The sequence below is a fragment of the Apium graveolens genome, chromosome 3, assembly GCF_009905375.1.
Source record: "Apium graveolens cultivar Ventura chromosome 3, ASM990537v1, whole genome shotgun sequence".
Taxonomy (NCBI): domain Eukaryota; kingdom Viridiplantae; phylum Streptophyta; class Magnoliopsida; order Apiales; family Apiaceae; genus Apium; species Apium graveolens.
Genome location: NC_133649.1, coordinates 6,894,683 through 6,911,297, shown reverse-complemented (window position 1 = coordinate 6,911,297; position 16,615 = coordinate 6,894,683).

Sequence of the window (16,615 nt, the reverse complement as noted above, 5' to 3'; positions counted from 1 at the left end):
TGTTGTTTAAGCCTCACATTGTCTTCTTTCTTAGCTTCTACAAACTGTGGATGTCCAACTACCACACAGATTAGTTTACCATTCCTGTAGATCTTAGCAATTCAATTCTTTGACACTGTATCTCTGGGATCTTTGGATAAGGTAATAGACCTTGCAAGCATCTTCTTTTCATCTGGCCTAGGGGTTTCATAAGATAGGTCTAGTGAATTTTTGTCTGAATTCTTTTAAATAATTTCTTTTTGGTTGAAATATCACATTGGCCTTTGGAGACTTGATTGATGTGGGTTGACCCATTTCCATGTTCCCTAGGCTCATTTCATTAGCTGAAATATGTCTCAATTGAGAGAAGTGAGAAAATACCTTGTCTTTCTTCTCAATTGGACCAAACTTCTTTATAATTTCTTCATCAATTTTCTTCCATTTTGCATCCAGCCATTGCTCTACTGCTACAACATCAAGCTTTTTAGATTTCTCATTTGATTCCAACTTAGCAGCTGCTATCTTGATTAGATCAATGTTGTCCAAGACTGGTGGCTTAGGGAAAGCAATTGCTGGCACAATTACTTTACTGACTTGAATGTTTAGCACTTTCTCCCCCTCACTTGTTGACTCTCCTTGGCTAACTGGAACAATTGAGTCTTTCTCCCCCTTTTTGTTAGCATCAAGCTGAGTAGAGGAAAAGGTCTGTGCAACCACTAGCTTCTGAAGTAACCGAGTTTGTTGGGCTTGATGTAGATGGATTTGAGTAATTGAGGTTTCCAGAGTTTTGAGTCTTTTGTCCAAGGAATCCACCTTGTTGGCTAGATCAGAATTTTTCCTTAGTTGTCTGTTGATGTCTAACATGGTGGTGCTAGGAAACTTAGCATCCAATCTCTCAGTAACATCCTTCTTGACTTGATCACTTTCAGTCTTCAGTTCAGTGACATCCTGATTTTGTTTGAGAGATTGAATTTGATGGAGTTGAAGAGAGTGCAGATGTGCTTGTAGAAGGCTCTTGGTGTTGGCATCTGTAGTAGTTTGGAGGGATGTCTGAGTTTTATGAATAATTTGAGAAAGAGTGGATTTAAAATGATGCTCATCACATGTTTTGAAAAACACCCAAGATGGCATGCTTGATCTTGAGCTAGGGCCTGCTTATCCCCCTATGTCCATGAACACTCCTTCATCATCATCTTCACCCCCAAATAGATCCTCAGAACCACCAGTTTGATAATCAACATCATCACCAATTGTGGGTGGCATGGCTGTGATGGCATCTTTGGCCCTTTGCATGAAAGCAGTAGTGTGTACCAAATTGAGCATTCTTTCAGCAGCCACATTGTCCTGTTCAGCCAAAACTTGATAAGCTGAAACAGAGTGAGTAAATGCCTCGGCTTCATAAGAAACAGAATCTAAGACAACTTGATATTCTTGCTGAAATAGCTGTTTCTTTTCAGCCTCATTGACATCCATTAACTCACTTATAATGGGCTATTCCCATTCTTCTGTACCTACTTTTCTCTCATGATCTCTCTGTTCTTGCATCAAGGGCTCCCCTTGGCTTCCCACCCTCACAACCTCACCTTCACCTACTAAGGCGGGACTCCACTCACTCACTTTTTCCAAGCTGGAAGAAATAGCTTGCATATAGTTTTACTCATTTCCTCTCCTTTTTCTTGAGAGCAACTCAGTCTCTCACTCTGTTCACTCCCTTCCCTCAATCCTAAGAGTGACTGTACAACCACTAGATCATCTGCACTTGTAACATTTGTTGAGATTTGAAGTTGTGCATTGATGTTTAATGGATGAGAAACATCCGTCGAAGTAGTAGTTGAAAGTGTCAACGGATGACTACTATTAAGCACATCCGTCGAGATACAATCACTTGTCAACTAGAGAACAATATCCATTGAGATAGTAAAAATAAAAGAGTTTGGAGTAGAGACTACTGTAGAATCTGTGGTGATTGATTTGAGATTTTGCACAAATATTTCAGTAGACTCAGAAAGAAATGGCAAGTGAGCCAACAAATCATCTAAAAGATGATGCTCACTTGCTTGGATTTTTGGCTCCTCCATGAGAGTTAGAGATGGAGAATCAGGAATTGATGTATGAATCATATCAACATCCAGAGAATGTGTGGGTGAGTTTGGTGTGATAGGTGCTTCTATTATTAAAGATTTTGGTTGTGACTACACATTTATTGAAGCCACATCAACCTGACTTTGAGAAGGTGCATGTACAGAGTGTTAGATTTTAATCGCAGCGGAGGCATGGTAAAACACTTTTACACATATAAAATCCAAATAAAAGCATATAAATCGTGATTAAAACATATGAATCGATTACTAACCTTTAATAGCGATCCAAAAGCAATGATCGGAGATCCTTAGCAGCTGCTCCTCAAACGTGAAGCACTCCACCGGTATCCACCAAGAAAACGACGTTAAGGAGGAGGAGGAGGTGGAGAGAATTAGGTTTTCTAAAAACTTTTGGGTGGTCTAAAAATAGGGTTTATAATAGTATATTTATAGGCAAAATTTTCAGCTGAAATTTTCCCATAAAATATTATTATTATTAACCCTTTATTATTCACATTAATAATTAAAACCCCTTTTAATTATTAATCCTTTTTCTAAACACTTTAGAAATAATTCTCTCTCTTAATTTAATTTCCAAAAATTAAATTCTTAATTAATAATATTAAGAACTTTTCTTAATTGATTTATAATCAATTAAATCTCATTTAATCAATTATTAAATTGCCAATTAATTATTTATTTCATAAATAAATAATTATTAGCCATTATTAATTAATTCCTCCACCATTAAATCATTCTCTTTTTATGGTGTGACCCTGTAGGTTCAATATTAAGCCGGTAGTAGAAATAAATAATAATAAAACTATTTTATCATTATTTATATAAATTCTCTAATTTATTAAATATGATTAATTAATTAATCATATTTATTCTACATCGTGAGGGATACTTCTCAGCATATCGCGACTATCCGGATAATATGAATTCACTGCTTAGAATATCAAGAACCTATTCAGTGAATAGTTACCGTACAATAAACTCCTTTTATCCTATAATGTCCTGATTAAATACAAGGCATGGATCTCGTGTCAAGCCTATCTAATTTAATCACTTGCTTTCCATTTACTATGCTTAGTTCTATGTAAATTAGAAACTCCTTTCTAATTTCATTCACTATGGCCAGAGATTCCTGAACTAGCATAAGTGGATCAGCCTTGAACATTCTCTTCCTTCACTGGAAGGGGTATATCCTTTATTGATCATACACTATCTTCGTGTACAAATTCCTATACCCAGTAGAGCCCTAATAATTGTCCCTGGAGACTAAGAACTAAACCAAAGTATAGTTCAGTGTACACAAGATGACTATGATGACCTCAAGTCTAAGGATACTTGTACAACTATCACTATGTGAACAACTGCTGACACGTGAGTGAACTTCATCAGTTGTTCAGCTGTGCGAGTCATGTTCAGTGAACTTATTCTATAATAAGCACCTACATACTAGCTATAGTGTCACCACATAAATGTCTATGAGAACAGACATCCTTCATAATGAAGCAAGCATAGTATGTACCGATCTTTGCGGATTATTAATTACCAGTTAGTAATCCTATGATCAGGAACTATTTAAGTTTAGAGTTATCATCTTTTAGGTCTCACTATTATGATCTCATCATAATCCATAAAAAGCTTAACTCTAAACTATGGTATATCTTATTTAAACACTTAAATAGATAGAGCCCGTAATAAAAACAAAACAAGTCTTTTATTAATATCAATGAAATCAAAACAGATAAAAGTTATTCCTAAATCCTAATACATGATTGGACTTAGGACATATTTCTTTCAATCTCCCACTTGTACTAAAGCCAATCACTCTGGTATCTAATACCCATCTAGTCTTTATGACGATCAAAGTGACTTTCATAAAGTAGCTTTGTGAGTGGGTCTGCTATGTTGTTATGTGTGTCAACTCTATTTCAATACAACACAAGAAATGTTATCGTGCTCCCACTAACCCTTTTATAGACACATGGTTCATCTACGTTTTTCATAAAACCAAACTCTTTGATTGTCTCATCAAAATGGATGTTCCATCTACGAGAAGCTTGCTTTAAACCACATATGGTTCGCAGCAGCTTACACACTAGGTTTTCATTTCTCTTGGAAAGAAAACCATCTGGCTATTTGCCAGATCTCATAGTCGTAGTAAGCAGCATTCGCAAGCAAAATCCGAACTGATTATAACAGGGCTACAGGTAAAAGGTTTCATCAAAGTCAATTCATTGCCTTTGTTTGAATTCTTTTGCCACAAGCCTGGCCTTAAAGGTCTCCACCTGGCCATCTGCTCTAATCATTCTTTTGTATCCCGTATACATAGATTTCTTTCCGGATTTCATGACACCATGCCATTTCTCTGAGTCAACACTACTCATAGCCTCATTATAGGTCACAGGGTCGTCATCATCAATGATCGACAACTCATTGTCATTCTCAATGACAAGGTCATATTACCTCTCAGGTTGGCGAGACACTCTCCCTGACCTACGAATGGGTTGTTCCACAGAAGGTTGTTCAGTCAGAACAGGTGTTTCCACTTGATCCGTAGTAGTTTATGCTTCTTGAACTTCATCAAGTTCAATTTTGCTCCCACTGTTTCCTTCAAGGATAAACTCCTTTTCCAAGAAGGTAGCATGTCTGGAGACAAACACCCGATGATCGGTGTAAAAGTAATACCCTAAAGTCTCTTTAGGATATCCCACAAAACTACATTTTACGGATCGATATTCCAGCTTATCTGGGTCAACTTACTTGACATAAGCTGGACATCCCCAAATCATAACGTGTTTAAGACTCGGTTTCCTTTCTTTCCATATCTCATACGGAGTTTGAGGAACAGATTTGGATGGCACCTTTTTTAGTAAATATGCTGAGGTTTCCAATGCATAACCCCGTAGGAATACTGGAAGATTTGCATAGCTCATCATGGACCGAACTATGTCTAACAAAGTTCGATTTCTCCTTTCAGATACCAATCTGGAGGCGTCCACTGGGAGACTATACCATTTACTTTGAGATAATCCAGAAACTCTCCATTCAAGTATTCACCACCTCGATCTAATCGAAGAATTATAATATTATGTTTGGTTTATTTCTCCACTTCATACTTATACTCTTTGAACTTTTCAAAGGCTTCAGACTTGTGTTTCATCAAACACATATCCGAGTCTAGATCTATTATCCATGAAAGTCATGAAGTATGAAAATCCACCCATGGCTTGCGTAGACATTGGTCCACATACATCTGTGTGTACCATTCCTAGCAAATTTGCAGCCCTTTCTCCATGTCTACTAAATGGAGACTACAGTGCCACAATAAAGTGAGATTTTCATCATCCCTTTTCTTTTATTAGTTTGTTCAATCTGAAGTAAATTATGTCACATTCATACAGACCATTATTTAAAGTACCACGTCCATAAAGAATATTATCTCTAAGAATAGAACATTCATTATTCTCAATAATAAATGAAAATCCAGCCAAGTCTAACATGGGAATAGAAATAATATTCCTCACAATCGAGGGAACAAAATAACAATTATTTAAAACAATAGTCTTGCCCGTAGGCATATGTAAATGAAATGATTCTACATCTTTAGCAGCAACTCTTGCTCCATTTCCCATCAGTAGAATCACCTCCTCTTCCTCAAGAGTCCTACTTCTCCTTAGTCCCTGCAACAAATTGCAGATATGAGAACCACAGGCGGTATCTAATACCCAAGTAAAAATTTGATTTAATGACATATTCACTTTTATCATGAACATACCTGAATCAGAAGCGGTAGTCTCACTACCCTTCTTCTTCTTCAATTCTGCAAGGTAAACCTTGCAGTTCCTCTTCCAGTGCCCCACCTTGTTACAGTGAAAGCAAACAACTTTGCTCTTGGGGTCTTCAGCTTTTGGTGGAACCGGCATTTTCTCACCTACTTTCTTCTTCTTGGAAGGGTTCCTCTTCCTTTTCTTAGGATTGGAACCTTCACCAATTAGAAGAACAGAACTCTTCTTAGGGGGAAAATTCGATTCTGCAGTCTTCAACATGTTGTGGAGTTCAGGCAGGCTGACATCCAACTTATTCATGTGAAAGTTCACAACAAACTGCGAGAACGAACTCAGAAGCGATTGCAAGACCAGGTCTTGACACAGCTCCCCATCCATGGCAAAACCAAGTTGTCCAAGACGTTCAATCAAATTGATCATCTTAAGTACATGGTCATTCACAGATGATCCATCAGACATCCTACAACTGAACAGCTCCTTCGATATCTCATATCGAACTGTCCTCCCTGCCACATCATACAACTCTTGTAGATGCATGAGGATAGTGTGAGCATCCATATGCTCATGTTACTTCTGTAGCTCAATGTTCATGGAAGCTAGCATGATGCATTGAGCAACATTCGCATCATCTACCCACTTACGATACACAATATTTTCATCATTATGTGCATCGCTAGCAGGTTCAGTAGGCTTAGGTGAGTCAATCACGTATTCCAGCTTCTCAATCCTGAGAACAATTCTCAAGTTTCGAAGCCAGTCAGCATAATTAGGACCAGTCAACTTGTGAGCATCCAGTATGCTCCTGAGTGATAGTGCAGAAGACATAATGTATATTGTAAATCTGTAAATGATAAACACATAACAACACTTAGCAAATATTCGATTTCATTTTAAAAACACTATATAAATCGGGTTTTTATTCATAAGTGGCTCCCACTAGTTTATCTAATTTATTCAACCCCCTACGTGAAAAATTAAGCATTCATAATGCTAGTGGGAATAGGGATCCTATATTCCATCACACAACCTCGGCTGTGGCACGAACCGCCATGTAATGTTCAATAGGCAGACAACTCTTGTCAATTACATCTTATGTTATTCCCTAATCAAACTTTAGCCTCTTGAATAATTGAGTCACGGCTGTGGCACGACAAACTCAATATTCTAAGTCAAGTCTAACCCAACATTCCGTACATTTGAATCAGTCTCCAACGGCCCACGGCTGTGGCACATACCGACCTTTAGATTCTTATTCAATGTACACATCTCTATGTAATAGACAAGTATTTCTTATTTCGAAATCAAAGCCCTCGGCTGTAGCACGAACCGACAATGATTCAAAAATAAGAACTACTTTTCTATCATGTTGGAAGGCTATGACCGACACAAACCCGTTGTATCATTGGCCAATTTCTACTTGATATTATTTAATTTTAGAGGGATTATATTACGTTACAATCATAATCATATTATAAAGAGATTCTTCCTTTTAAATTAAATATTTCAAATCAATAATCAATAATCAGATGATTCCCAGATCGGGTGGAGCATTGTCAAGAGGCGTCACTTAATAACCCTTTCTTACAGATAGAAATCTGTTGTTGACAGAATCATCATTTCTCTCATATCGAAAATTCATATTCAATTACGTGTTTCATAAACACAAGAATCTCATGATTGTATTCATAATATTATTATTAAGGTTATGAAATAATTTTACTATACTAGGTTGTCTAACAAACGCCTTATGTTCATTTAAGTTCACCTAAATCTATCATCGCATGATAAACTAAGCATATATCACATATATCAACATGAATAAACATCAAGGTAGGCATGTTACATCATCTAGCATATTGGTCTAAGCATTATACATCTCTATGTATCACATGAAGCATTTAAAAGTAGTTAAAACAGTCAAAAACAGTTTTAAAACACTTTCGGAATATAATCAGTTCAAAACTCAGAAAGAAATGGCAAGTGAGCCAACAAATCATCTAAAAGATGATGCTCACTTGCTTGGATTTTTGGCTCCTCCATGAGAGTTAGAGATGGAGAATCAGGAATTGATGTATGAATCATATCAACATCCAGAGAATGTGTGGGTGAGTTTGGTGTGATAGGTGCTTCTATTATTAAAGATTTTGGTTGTGACTACACATTTATTGAAGCCACATCAACCTGACTTTGAGAAGGTGCATGTACAGAGTGTTGGATTTTAATCGCAGCGGAGGCATGGTAAAACACTTTTACACATATAAAATCCAAATAAAAGCATATAAATCGTGATTAAAACATATGAATCGATTACTAACTTTTAATAGCGATCCAAAAGCAACGATCGGGGATCCTTAGCAGCTGCTCCTCAAACGTGAAGCACTCCACCGGTATCCACCAAGAAAACGACGTTAAGGAGGAGGAGGAGGTGGAGAGAATTAGGTTTTCTAAAAACTTTTGGGTGGTCTAAAAATAGGATTTATAATAGTATATTTATAGGCAAAATTTTCAGCTGAAATTTTCCCATAAAATATATTTATTATTAACCCTTTATTATTCACATTAATAATTAAAATACCTTTTAATTATTAATCATTTTTCTAAACACTTTAGAAATAATTTTCTCTCTTAATTTAATTTTCAAAAATTAAATTCTTAATTAATAATATTAAGAACTTTTCTTAATTGATTTATAATCAATTAAATCTCATTTAATCAATTATTAAATTGCCAATTAATTATTTATTTCATAAATAAATAATTATTAGCCATTATTAATTAATTCCTCCACCATTAAATCATTCTCTTTTTATGGTGTGACCCTGTAGGTTCAATATTAAGCCGGTAGTAGAAATAAATAATAATAAAACTATTTTATCATTATTTATATAAATTCTCTAATTTATTAAATATGATTAATTAATTAATCATATTTATTCTACATCGTGAGGGATACTTCTCAGCATATCGCGACTATCCGGATAATATGAATTCACTGCTTAGAATATCAAGAACCTATTCAGTGAATAGTTACCGTACAATAAACTCTTTTTACCCTATAATGTCCTGATTAAATACAAGGCATGGATCTCGTGTCAAGCCTATCTAATTTAATCACTTGCTTTCCATTTACTATGCTTAGTTCTATGCAAATTAGAAACTCCTTTCTAATTTCATTCACTCTGGCCAGAGATTCCCGAACTAGCATAAGTGGATCAGCCTTGAACATTCTCTTCCTTCACTGGAAGGGGTATATCCTTTATTGATCATACACTATCTTCGTGTACAAATTCCTATACCCAGTAGAGCCCTAATAATTGTCCCTGGAGACTAAGAACTAAACCAAAGCATAGTTCAGTGTACACAAGATGACTATGATGACCTCAAGTCTAAGGATACTTGTACAACTATCACTATGTGAACAACTGCTGACACGTGAGTGAACTCCATCAGTTGTTCAGCCGTGCGAGTCATGTTCAGTGAACTTATTCTATAATAAGCACCTACATACTAGCTATAGTGTCACCACACAAATGTCTATGAGAACAGACATCCTTCATAATGAAGCAAGCATAGTATGTACCGATCTTTGTGGATTATTAATTACCAGTTAGTAATCCTATGATCAGGAACTATTTAAGTTTAGAGTTATCATCTTTTAGGTCTCACTATTATGATCTCATCATAATCCATAAAAAGCTTTACTCTAAACTATGGTATATCTTATTTAAACACTTAAATAGATAGAGCCCGTAATAAAAACAAAACAAGTCTTTTATTAATATCAATGAAATCAAAACAGATAAAAGTTATTCCTAAATCCTAATACATGATTGTACTTAGGACATATTCCTTTCACAGAGTCTTTGACTGTAGTAGGCACAGTGTGTGCATCCTGTGTATCCCTAATGGTTTTGGATTTCTTCTTTTTAGCATAAGTTTGGGGTGAGCTTGTGTCCCTTACCCTTTTGGCATGTGCTCTTGGCTGAGAGCTTTGTTCAATAGTTACATCCTTTCGGGAGGATGCAACTTGCAATTAGCTAATATCCTTATTAAGCACTGCAGTTCATTGGGAAACTGCAGTGTGACTAGGCTGGGATTCACTCACTTCTCCAACCTTATTTTTAGGGCTTCTTTGATGTTCACCTGTCCCTCACCAGCCTCACTTCCCTTCACACTCCCCTCTTGGATTTGTGTGGATTTTACAACTAGCTTCTATTTAGAGAAACTAGAGGGGGCTTTCTTTGATTTGGGTTTGGAAACCTTTGGTTTTGTGGCTTGGGTAGGCATCTATTTGGTCACATTCACAGATGCCATTTCCACAGTTGATGGCAAAGAAGTAGGTGGTTGAGAAGTAGTAGTAGAGATAGAGACATTTACCTCACTTACCTGAGGCAATTCCATGATTGGCACGTAAACCAGGGGAACCTCACTGTGATGGTTTGCCCTATTCAAGTCAGCAATAACCCTTCTTTCTTGAACCCAACAATCAAGCTTGTTGGTTGGGTTCTCAATAATGAGATCTTCAGAAACAAAGTTAGCCAGTAATATAAAGAATCTAACATAATATATGTTTTTAGATCTTAGGCAATTGAAACATGCATGAATTATAAAACTGTTTATGTAATAGTTTGTACCTTTGAGAGAAAAGGTAATGGTTTTGTCACTTGTTGTAAACATGAGTGGTCCATATCTCTTCAACCACTTCACAATAGATAATAGGAGACTCTAGCATAGCATACTTTAGTTTGCAACTTCGAATGGAATCCATCACTTTACGATAATCATCAGAAGCAACAATCTCCTTGTTTACTAATGCAAAGAAGTTGTTCTTTTCATACACAAACCCAGATTGGGACATGATCCTGACTATTGGTGCCATTGCTAAGAATGAGAATAGTTTGCAGAGAGAGAAAAAGAATTTTCTTTGGAGAAGAAATAGTTAGGGAAATTGCTTGAGAAAGATAAAAGTAAAGAATAGAAATGTACTTAGCTTATATACTTTCTCATAAATAAACTGTCACAAATTAAAAAGTGAAATAAAGTAACCAATCAAATTAGCCCAAAATAGCCGTTTAAAAATAAAGAAAACTGTCAAAATTCTAAGATTATCTGTTGAAATATACATACAGGATGTAAGTAAATTCGATGAATAATGCTCAAAATCAACGGCTAAGATTGAGTGCAATTCGACAGATAATGTTAAAGGTACCTAGAGTAAGAGTTGACACTTCGACGGATGTTATAATCCAACTGATATTCATTTTCAACGGATAATGAACATTCGTCGAGATACAAATTCTGACTTAGTCAAAATTTTATCTTAAAAAAGAAATGTTAACTTTTACTCTGGCTGCATTACAAATTGCTTAGACATCAAAATAGATTAAGAGTAATTAAGCATACCTAACTCACTTACCAACCTAGTGAAGGTGGATTCATCAAGTGGCTTGGTAAAGATGTGTGCAAGTTGTTTTTCACTTGGAACAAAATGAAGTTCCACAGTACCATTCATAACATGCTCTCTAATGAAGTGGTACTTGATATCAATGTGCTTGGTCCTTGAATCTTGTACTGGATTCTCAGTGATGGCAATAAAACTTATGTCATCACAGAAAATAGGAATCTTATTCACCTGTAGACCAGAATCCAACAGTTGATTTTTTATCCATAAAATCTGTGCACAGCAACTACCAGCAGCAATGTATTCAGCTTCAGCTGTAGAAGTAGAAACTGAATTTTGCTTTTCACTGAACCAAGATACTAGCTTGTTTCCTAGAAATTGACAGGTTCATGTTGTATTTTTTCTATCAATTTTACAATATGTATAATCTGCTTCTGAATAACCAGTTAGATCAAAAATAGAATCTCTAGGATACCAAATGCCAAGTTTTTGTGTTCCTTTGAGATATCTGAAAATTCTCTTAATAGCTATTAAATGAGATTCTCTAGGAACAGCCTGAAATCTAGCACAAAGATAAGTATCAAATATTATATCTAGCCTACTAGCTGTTAAATACAAAAGTGAACCAACCATGCCTCTATAGTCTGAAATATCCACAGACCTTTCAGTAGTGTTTAATTCAAGTTTAGTTGCAGTGGCCATGCGAGTTTTTGCAGATGTGCAATCCATTAGATCAAACTTCTTTAAAAGATCATAAATGTATTTGGTTTGACTAATGAATATTTCATCACTAACTTGCTTAACTTGTAAACCAAGAAAGTAAGTTAGTTCTCCCATCATGCTCATTTCATATTTACTTTACATCAATTTGGCAAACTTTTTGTAAAAAATTTCATCTGTGGAGCCAAATATAATGTCATCTACATAAATTTAAACAAATATACTAGAGCCATTAATATTTCTAAAGAATAAGGTTTTGTCAACAGTACCTCTAGTGAAGTGATTTTCTAAGAGAAACTTTGACAAAGTATCATACCAGGCTCTAGGTGCTTGCTTCAATCCATAAAGTACTTTCAAAATATAGTAGACATATTATGGAAAATTTGGATCTTCAAAACCAGGAGGCTGACTGACATACACTTCCTCCTCCAAATCTCCATTCAGAAAGGCACTTGTGACATCCATTTGAGACACCTTAAAATTGGCATGAGCTGCATAGGCTAAGAAAATTCTGATGGCTTCAAGTCTTACAACTGGGGAAAAAGTTTCATCAAAATCTATTCCTTCTTGTTGACAGTAGCCCTTAGCAACCAATCTAGCTTTGTTCCTGACAACTATGTCATTTTCATCCATCTTGTTTCTGAATACCCACTTGGTGTCAATAGGATTCTTTCCTTTAGGCTTGGGTACCAGCTTCCATACTTTATTCCTTTCAAATTGGTTTAGCTCCTCCTGCATAGCTAAAATCCATCCAGTGGATGATGCACTTGGTCTTTCGACGAATGTTGAATTATGTGCTTCATTAGTTGTATATTTTTCTGTATTTTCCTTAGACATTGGTTCTTGATCACTTTCATCATCACTGTCTTCATAAACCATCTCAACATTGTCAAATTTGAGGCTTTCATGGAAATCTCCATCTCGCAGTCCTTCAATCTTTTATCATCAAACACAACATGTACAGATTCCATAACAATGTTGGTTCTGAGATTGTAGACTCTATATTCTTTTCCTACTGCATATCCAATAAAAATGCCTTCATCTGCTTTGGCATCAAACATCTCATGCTGATCAGTTTGATTCCTTAAGATGTAGCATTTATAGCCAAAGACATGAAGAAAGTTTAGTGTTGGTTTCCTATTCTTGAATAATTGGTAGGGTGTCATGCATTTTTCTTGATTAATCAAAGAAATATTCTGAGTATAGCATGCAGTATTTACAACCTCTGCCCAAAAATATGTTGGTAACTTGACTCTTCGAGCATTGTTTTAGCAGCTTCAATAAGAGATCTATTTTTTCTTTCCACTACTCCATTTTATTGTGGGGTCCTTGCTGCAGAAAACTCATGCATGATCCCATTCTTTTCACAAAATAGTCTCATCACAGAATTCTTGAACTCAGTTTCATTGTCACTCCTGATTCTTCTTACTTTGAAATCGTGATGATTAATGATTTATCTTATGTGATTGATGATGATTTCACTAGCTTCATCTTTGGACTTGAGAAAATATGTCCAAGAGAACTTTGAGAAATCATCCACAATTACTGGACAATACCTTTTATTTGAGATTGACAATATGTTAACTTGTCCAAATACATGCATGTGCAGTAATTGTAGGGGTTCTTCAATTGTTGAATCAAGTTTCTTTCTGAATGATGCCTTGATCTGCTTTCCTTTCGGACAGGCATCACACAGTCCATCTTTTGATAATTCCACTTGAGGAATACCTCTCACCAAGTCTTTCCTGACCAGCTCAATGAGGTCTTGATGTTAAGGTGGGACAGTTTCTTGTGCCATAGCCAACTTTCATCTTGACTTGCCTTGCTAAATAGGCAAGTGACAGTTTTTGCATTTGATGAGTTGAAATCGGCTAAGTACACATTCCCTTTTCTCACTCCAGTGAGAACCACTTTGTTGCTTCTTTTGTTGGTCACAACATAGGCTTCAGAATTGAAAGTTACTGAGTTGCCCTTATCACAGAGCTGGCTGATACTCAACAAATTGTGCTTGAGTCCATCCACTAGGGCAACTTCCTCAATGATGACATTGTCCTTTGAAATCAAGCCATATCCCACAGTATAACCCTTGCTGTCATCTCCAAAAGCAATACTTGGGTCACCTCTCTCCTTGAACTCAGTGAGCAGGGCAGAATCTCCAGTCATATGCCTTGAGCACTCACTATCCAAATACCAAAGATTCTTTATGTTTCCCTGCACACAACAAAATCAAATCAAGTTGATTTTGGTACCCAAGTTTCCTTGGGTCCTATTTTGTTAGCCTTTTTCTTAGGTTTTATAGGCTTGTCCTCATTTGACTTAGGCATTTGTAGTTCATCCTTAGTCAGTTGAGTAGAGTCCTTAAAACCATTCATCATTGCAGAATTATCATGCACAGGCTGATTACCATGGAAAGGCATATTCTGTGCAAACATGTTATTTCAGTATGGCATGCTAAATGGTATTTGTGGCATACTAAATGCAGCATAGTAAGGATTTTGAGCAAATGGCATATTAGCAAACTGTGCATTCAAATTATGTGCAGACATAACATTTACAGGCATTATAGGCATGCTGGGAAATGAAGGTGGTGTAGACATAGGAGTAGGCATAGCAAGTTTGCAATTAGCAGATAAGTGATTAACACTACCACACTTAACACATATTTTCTTGGTACATATTTATCAGGTGTATAGTTGTTATGTTTGTTAATTCCTACTTTCCCATTTCTATTGTTTTTCCTTTTGGATTCTACTTTTACTTCAATTTTCTCCAATCGATCATTCAATTGCTTGATAGACAGATGTCCTACATTGACTCTTTTGTTCTTGTTCACTTGACTTATTTATCCTGGAACAAAATTCTTAGAAACTGATCCATATTTCTTATTTAACTTAGCTAGCTTGGCTTTGCTATCTGAATTTCTTTCAGTCAACGGATGTGATTCCTAGTCTTTCGACGGATAGTCCTTTTGGTCTTTCGACGAATAACATTCATCATCCGTCGAATCCACATCCGTTGAAAGTCTTTCTACCAAATTAGAATCTAATTTCTCCCTGCTCTTTTTCCAGGCTTCATCACAGAAAGATTCTATACCTTGAACTTTAGTTATTTGAGCATGGACATCTCTAGATGATTTCCATGCCTTAATTACTTCATGTTCTCGTTCAAGCTACTTTCTTAAAATCTCCTCTTTCTTTAATGGTTCAGTTAGTTCATCTTTAGCAATCCTGCATTCTATCTTTAATTTCTTAAATTCAACAAATTGAGTCTCTAGCACATTATTTCTTTCACATAAAAATAAATTATTCTCTTTAAGTTTGGTGTTTTCTTTAGTGGGAGACTTAAGTGTAACACACAGATGGTATAATTCAGTAGACATGTCATTTATAGCATCATCACACTCAGCTTTAGATAAATGTGCTAGATTAGTGGTGATTGCCTGATTACTAGATGAACTGACTTCTGTTTCATCTGGTTTGGCCATAAGTGCTAGATTGACATAACTTGTATCTTCATCCTCTTCTAATCCATCTGCAGCCCAGTCATTTTCTTGTATAATGAAAGCTCTTTCCTTTTGTTTGAGCAACTCAAAATATTTCTGTTTATAATTAACGGGATCAAACTTCTTTTTACTAGAATAAGACTTTCTGCATTCATATGCAAAATGACCTGCCAAGCCACACTTGAAACATTTGAACTTGGACATATCAACCATGTTTCTGTTTAACTTAGCTGCTCCAAAATTCTTCTTGAATTTGAGCTTGAAAAATCTCCTGGATAGAATAGCAAGATGCTCATCTATGTCATCCATGTCATCTTGACTAAGATTTTCCTCATGTTCAGCTACTAGCCCTTTTCCTTTGCCTTCATAAACTCTAAGGTTTGATGCAGATTCAACAGCTTCAACCTTTGTCTCCTTCTCCTTTTCTTGCTCAGCAACTAATGCAATGGATCCTCCATTTTTTCTTCCTTTCTCCAACTTCTCATCTTACTCTATTTCAAGCTCATAAGTCTTTAGAATCCCATACAGTCTATCCAAGGTGAATTCCTTGTAATCTTGAGAATTTCTCAATGAGACTGTCATAGGTTTCCATTCCTTTGGCAGAGATCTAAGGAATTTGAGGTTTGAATCTTTTGTTTGATAGATTCTTCCATACAGTGTTAGAGCATTCAGTAAATTTTGAAATCTACTGAAAATGTCAGTGAGTGATTCACATTCTTCACTGTGAAAATGCTCATATTGTTAAATCAAGAGTTACATTTTGTTTTCCCTTACCTGCTCAGTTCCATCACATATAACTTGAATTGTGTCCTAGACATCCTTAGCAGTTTTGCAGTTTATGATGTTGTCAAACATGTCACCTTCAACACCATTAAACAAAATGTTCATGACCTTTTTATCCTTATGAACTTGTTCAATATCAGGATCAGACCATTCTGCTTTAGGCTTTGGGACAGATGGTTCATTTCCTATAGCAGCTCTCATAGGGACATGTGGACCTTTCTCAATGCAGTCCACATATGCTTCATCTTGAGATAGGAGATGCATGTGCATCTTCACCTTCCAATATTGATAATTGTCTTTGTCCAGAAATGGAATTTTCACTCCAACATCTTTTCTGCTCACCTTGTTA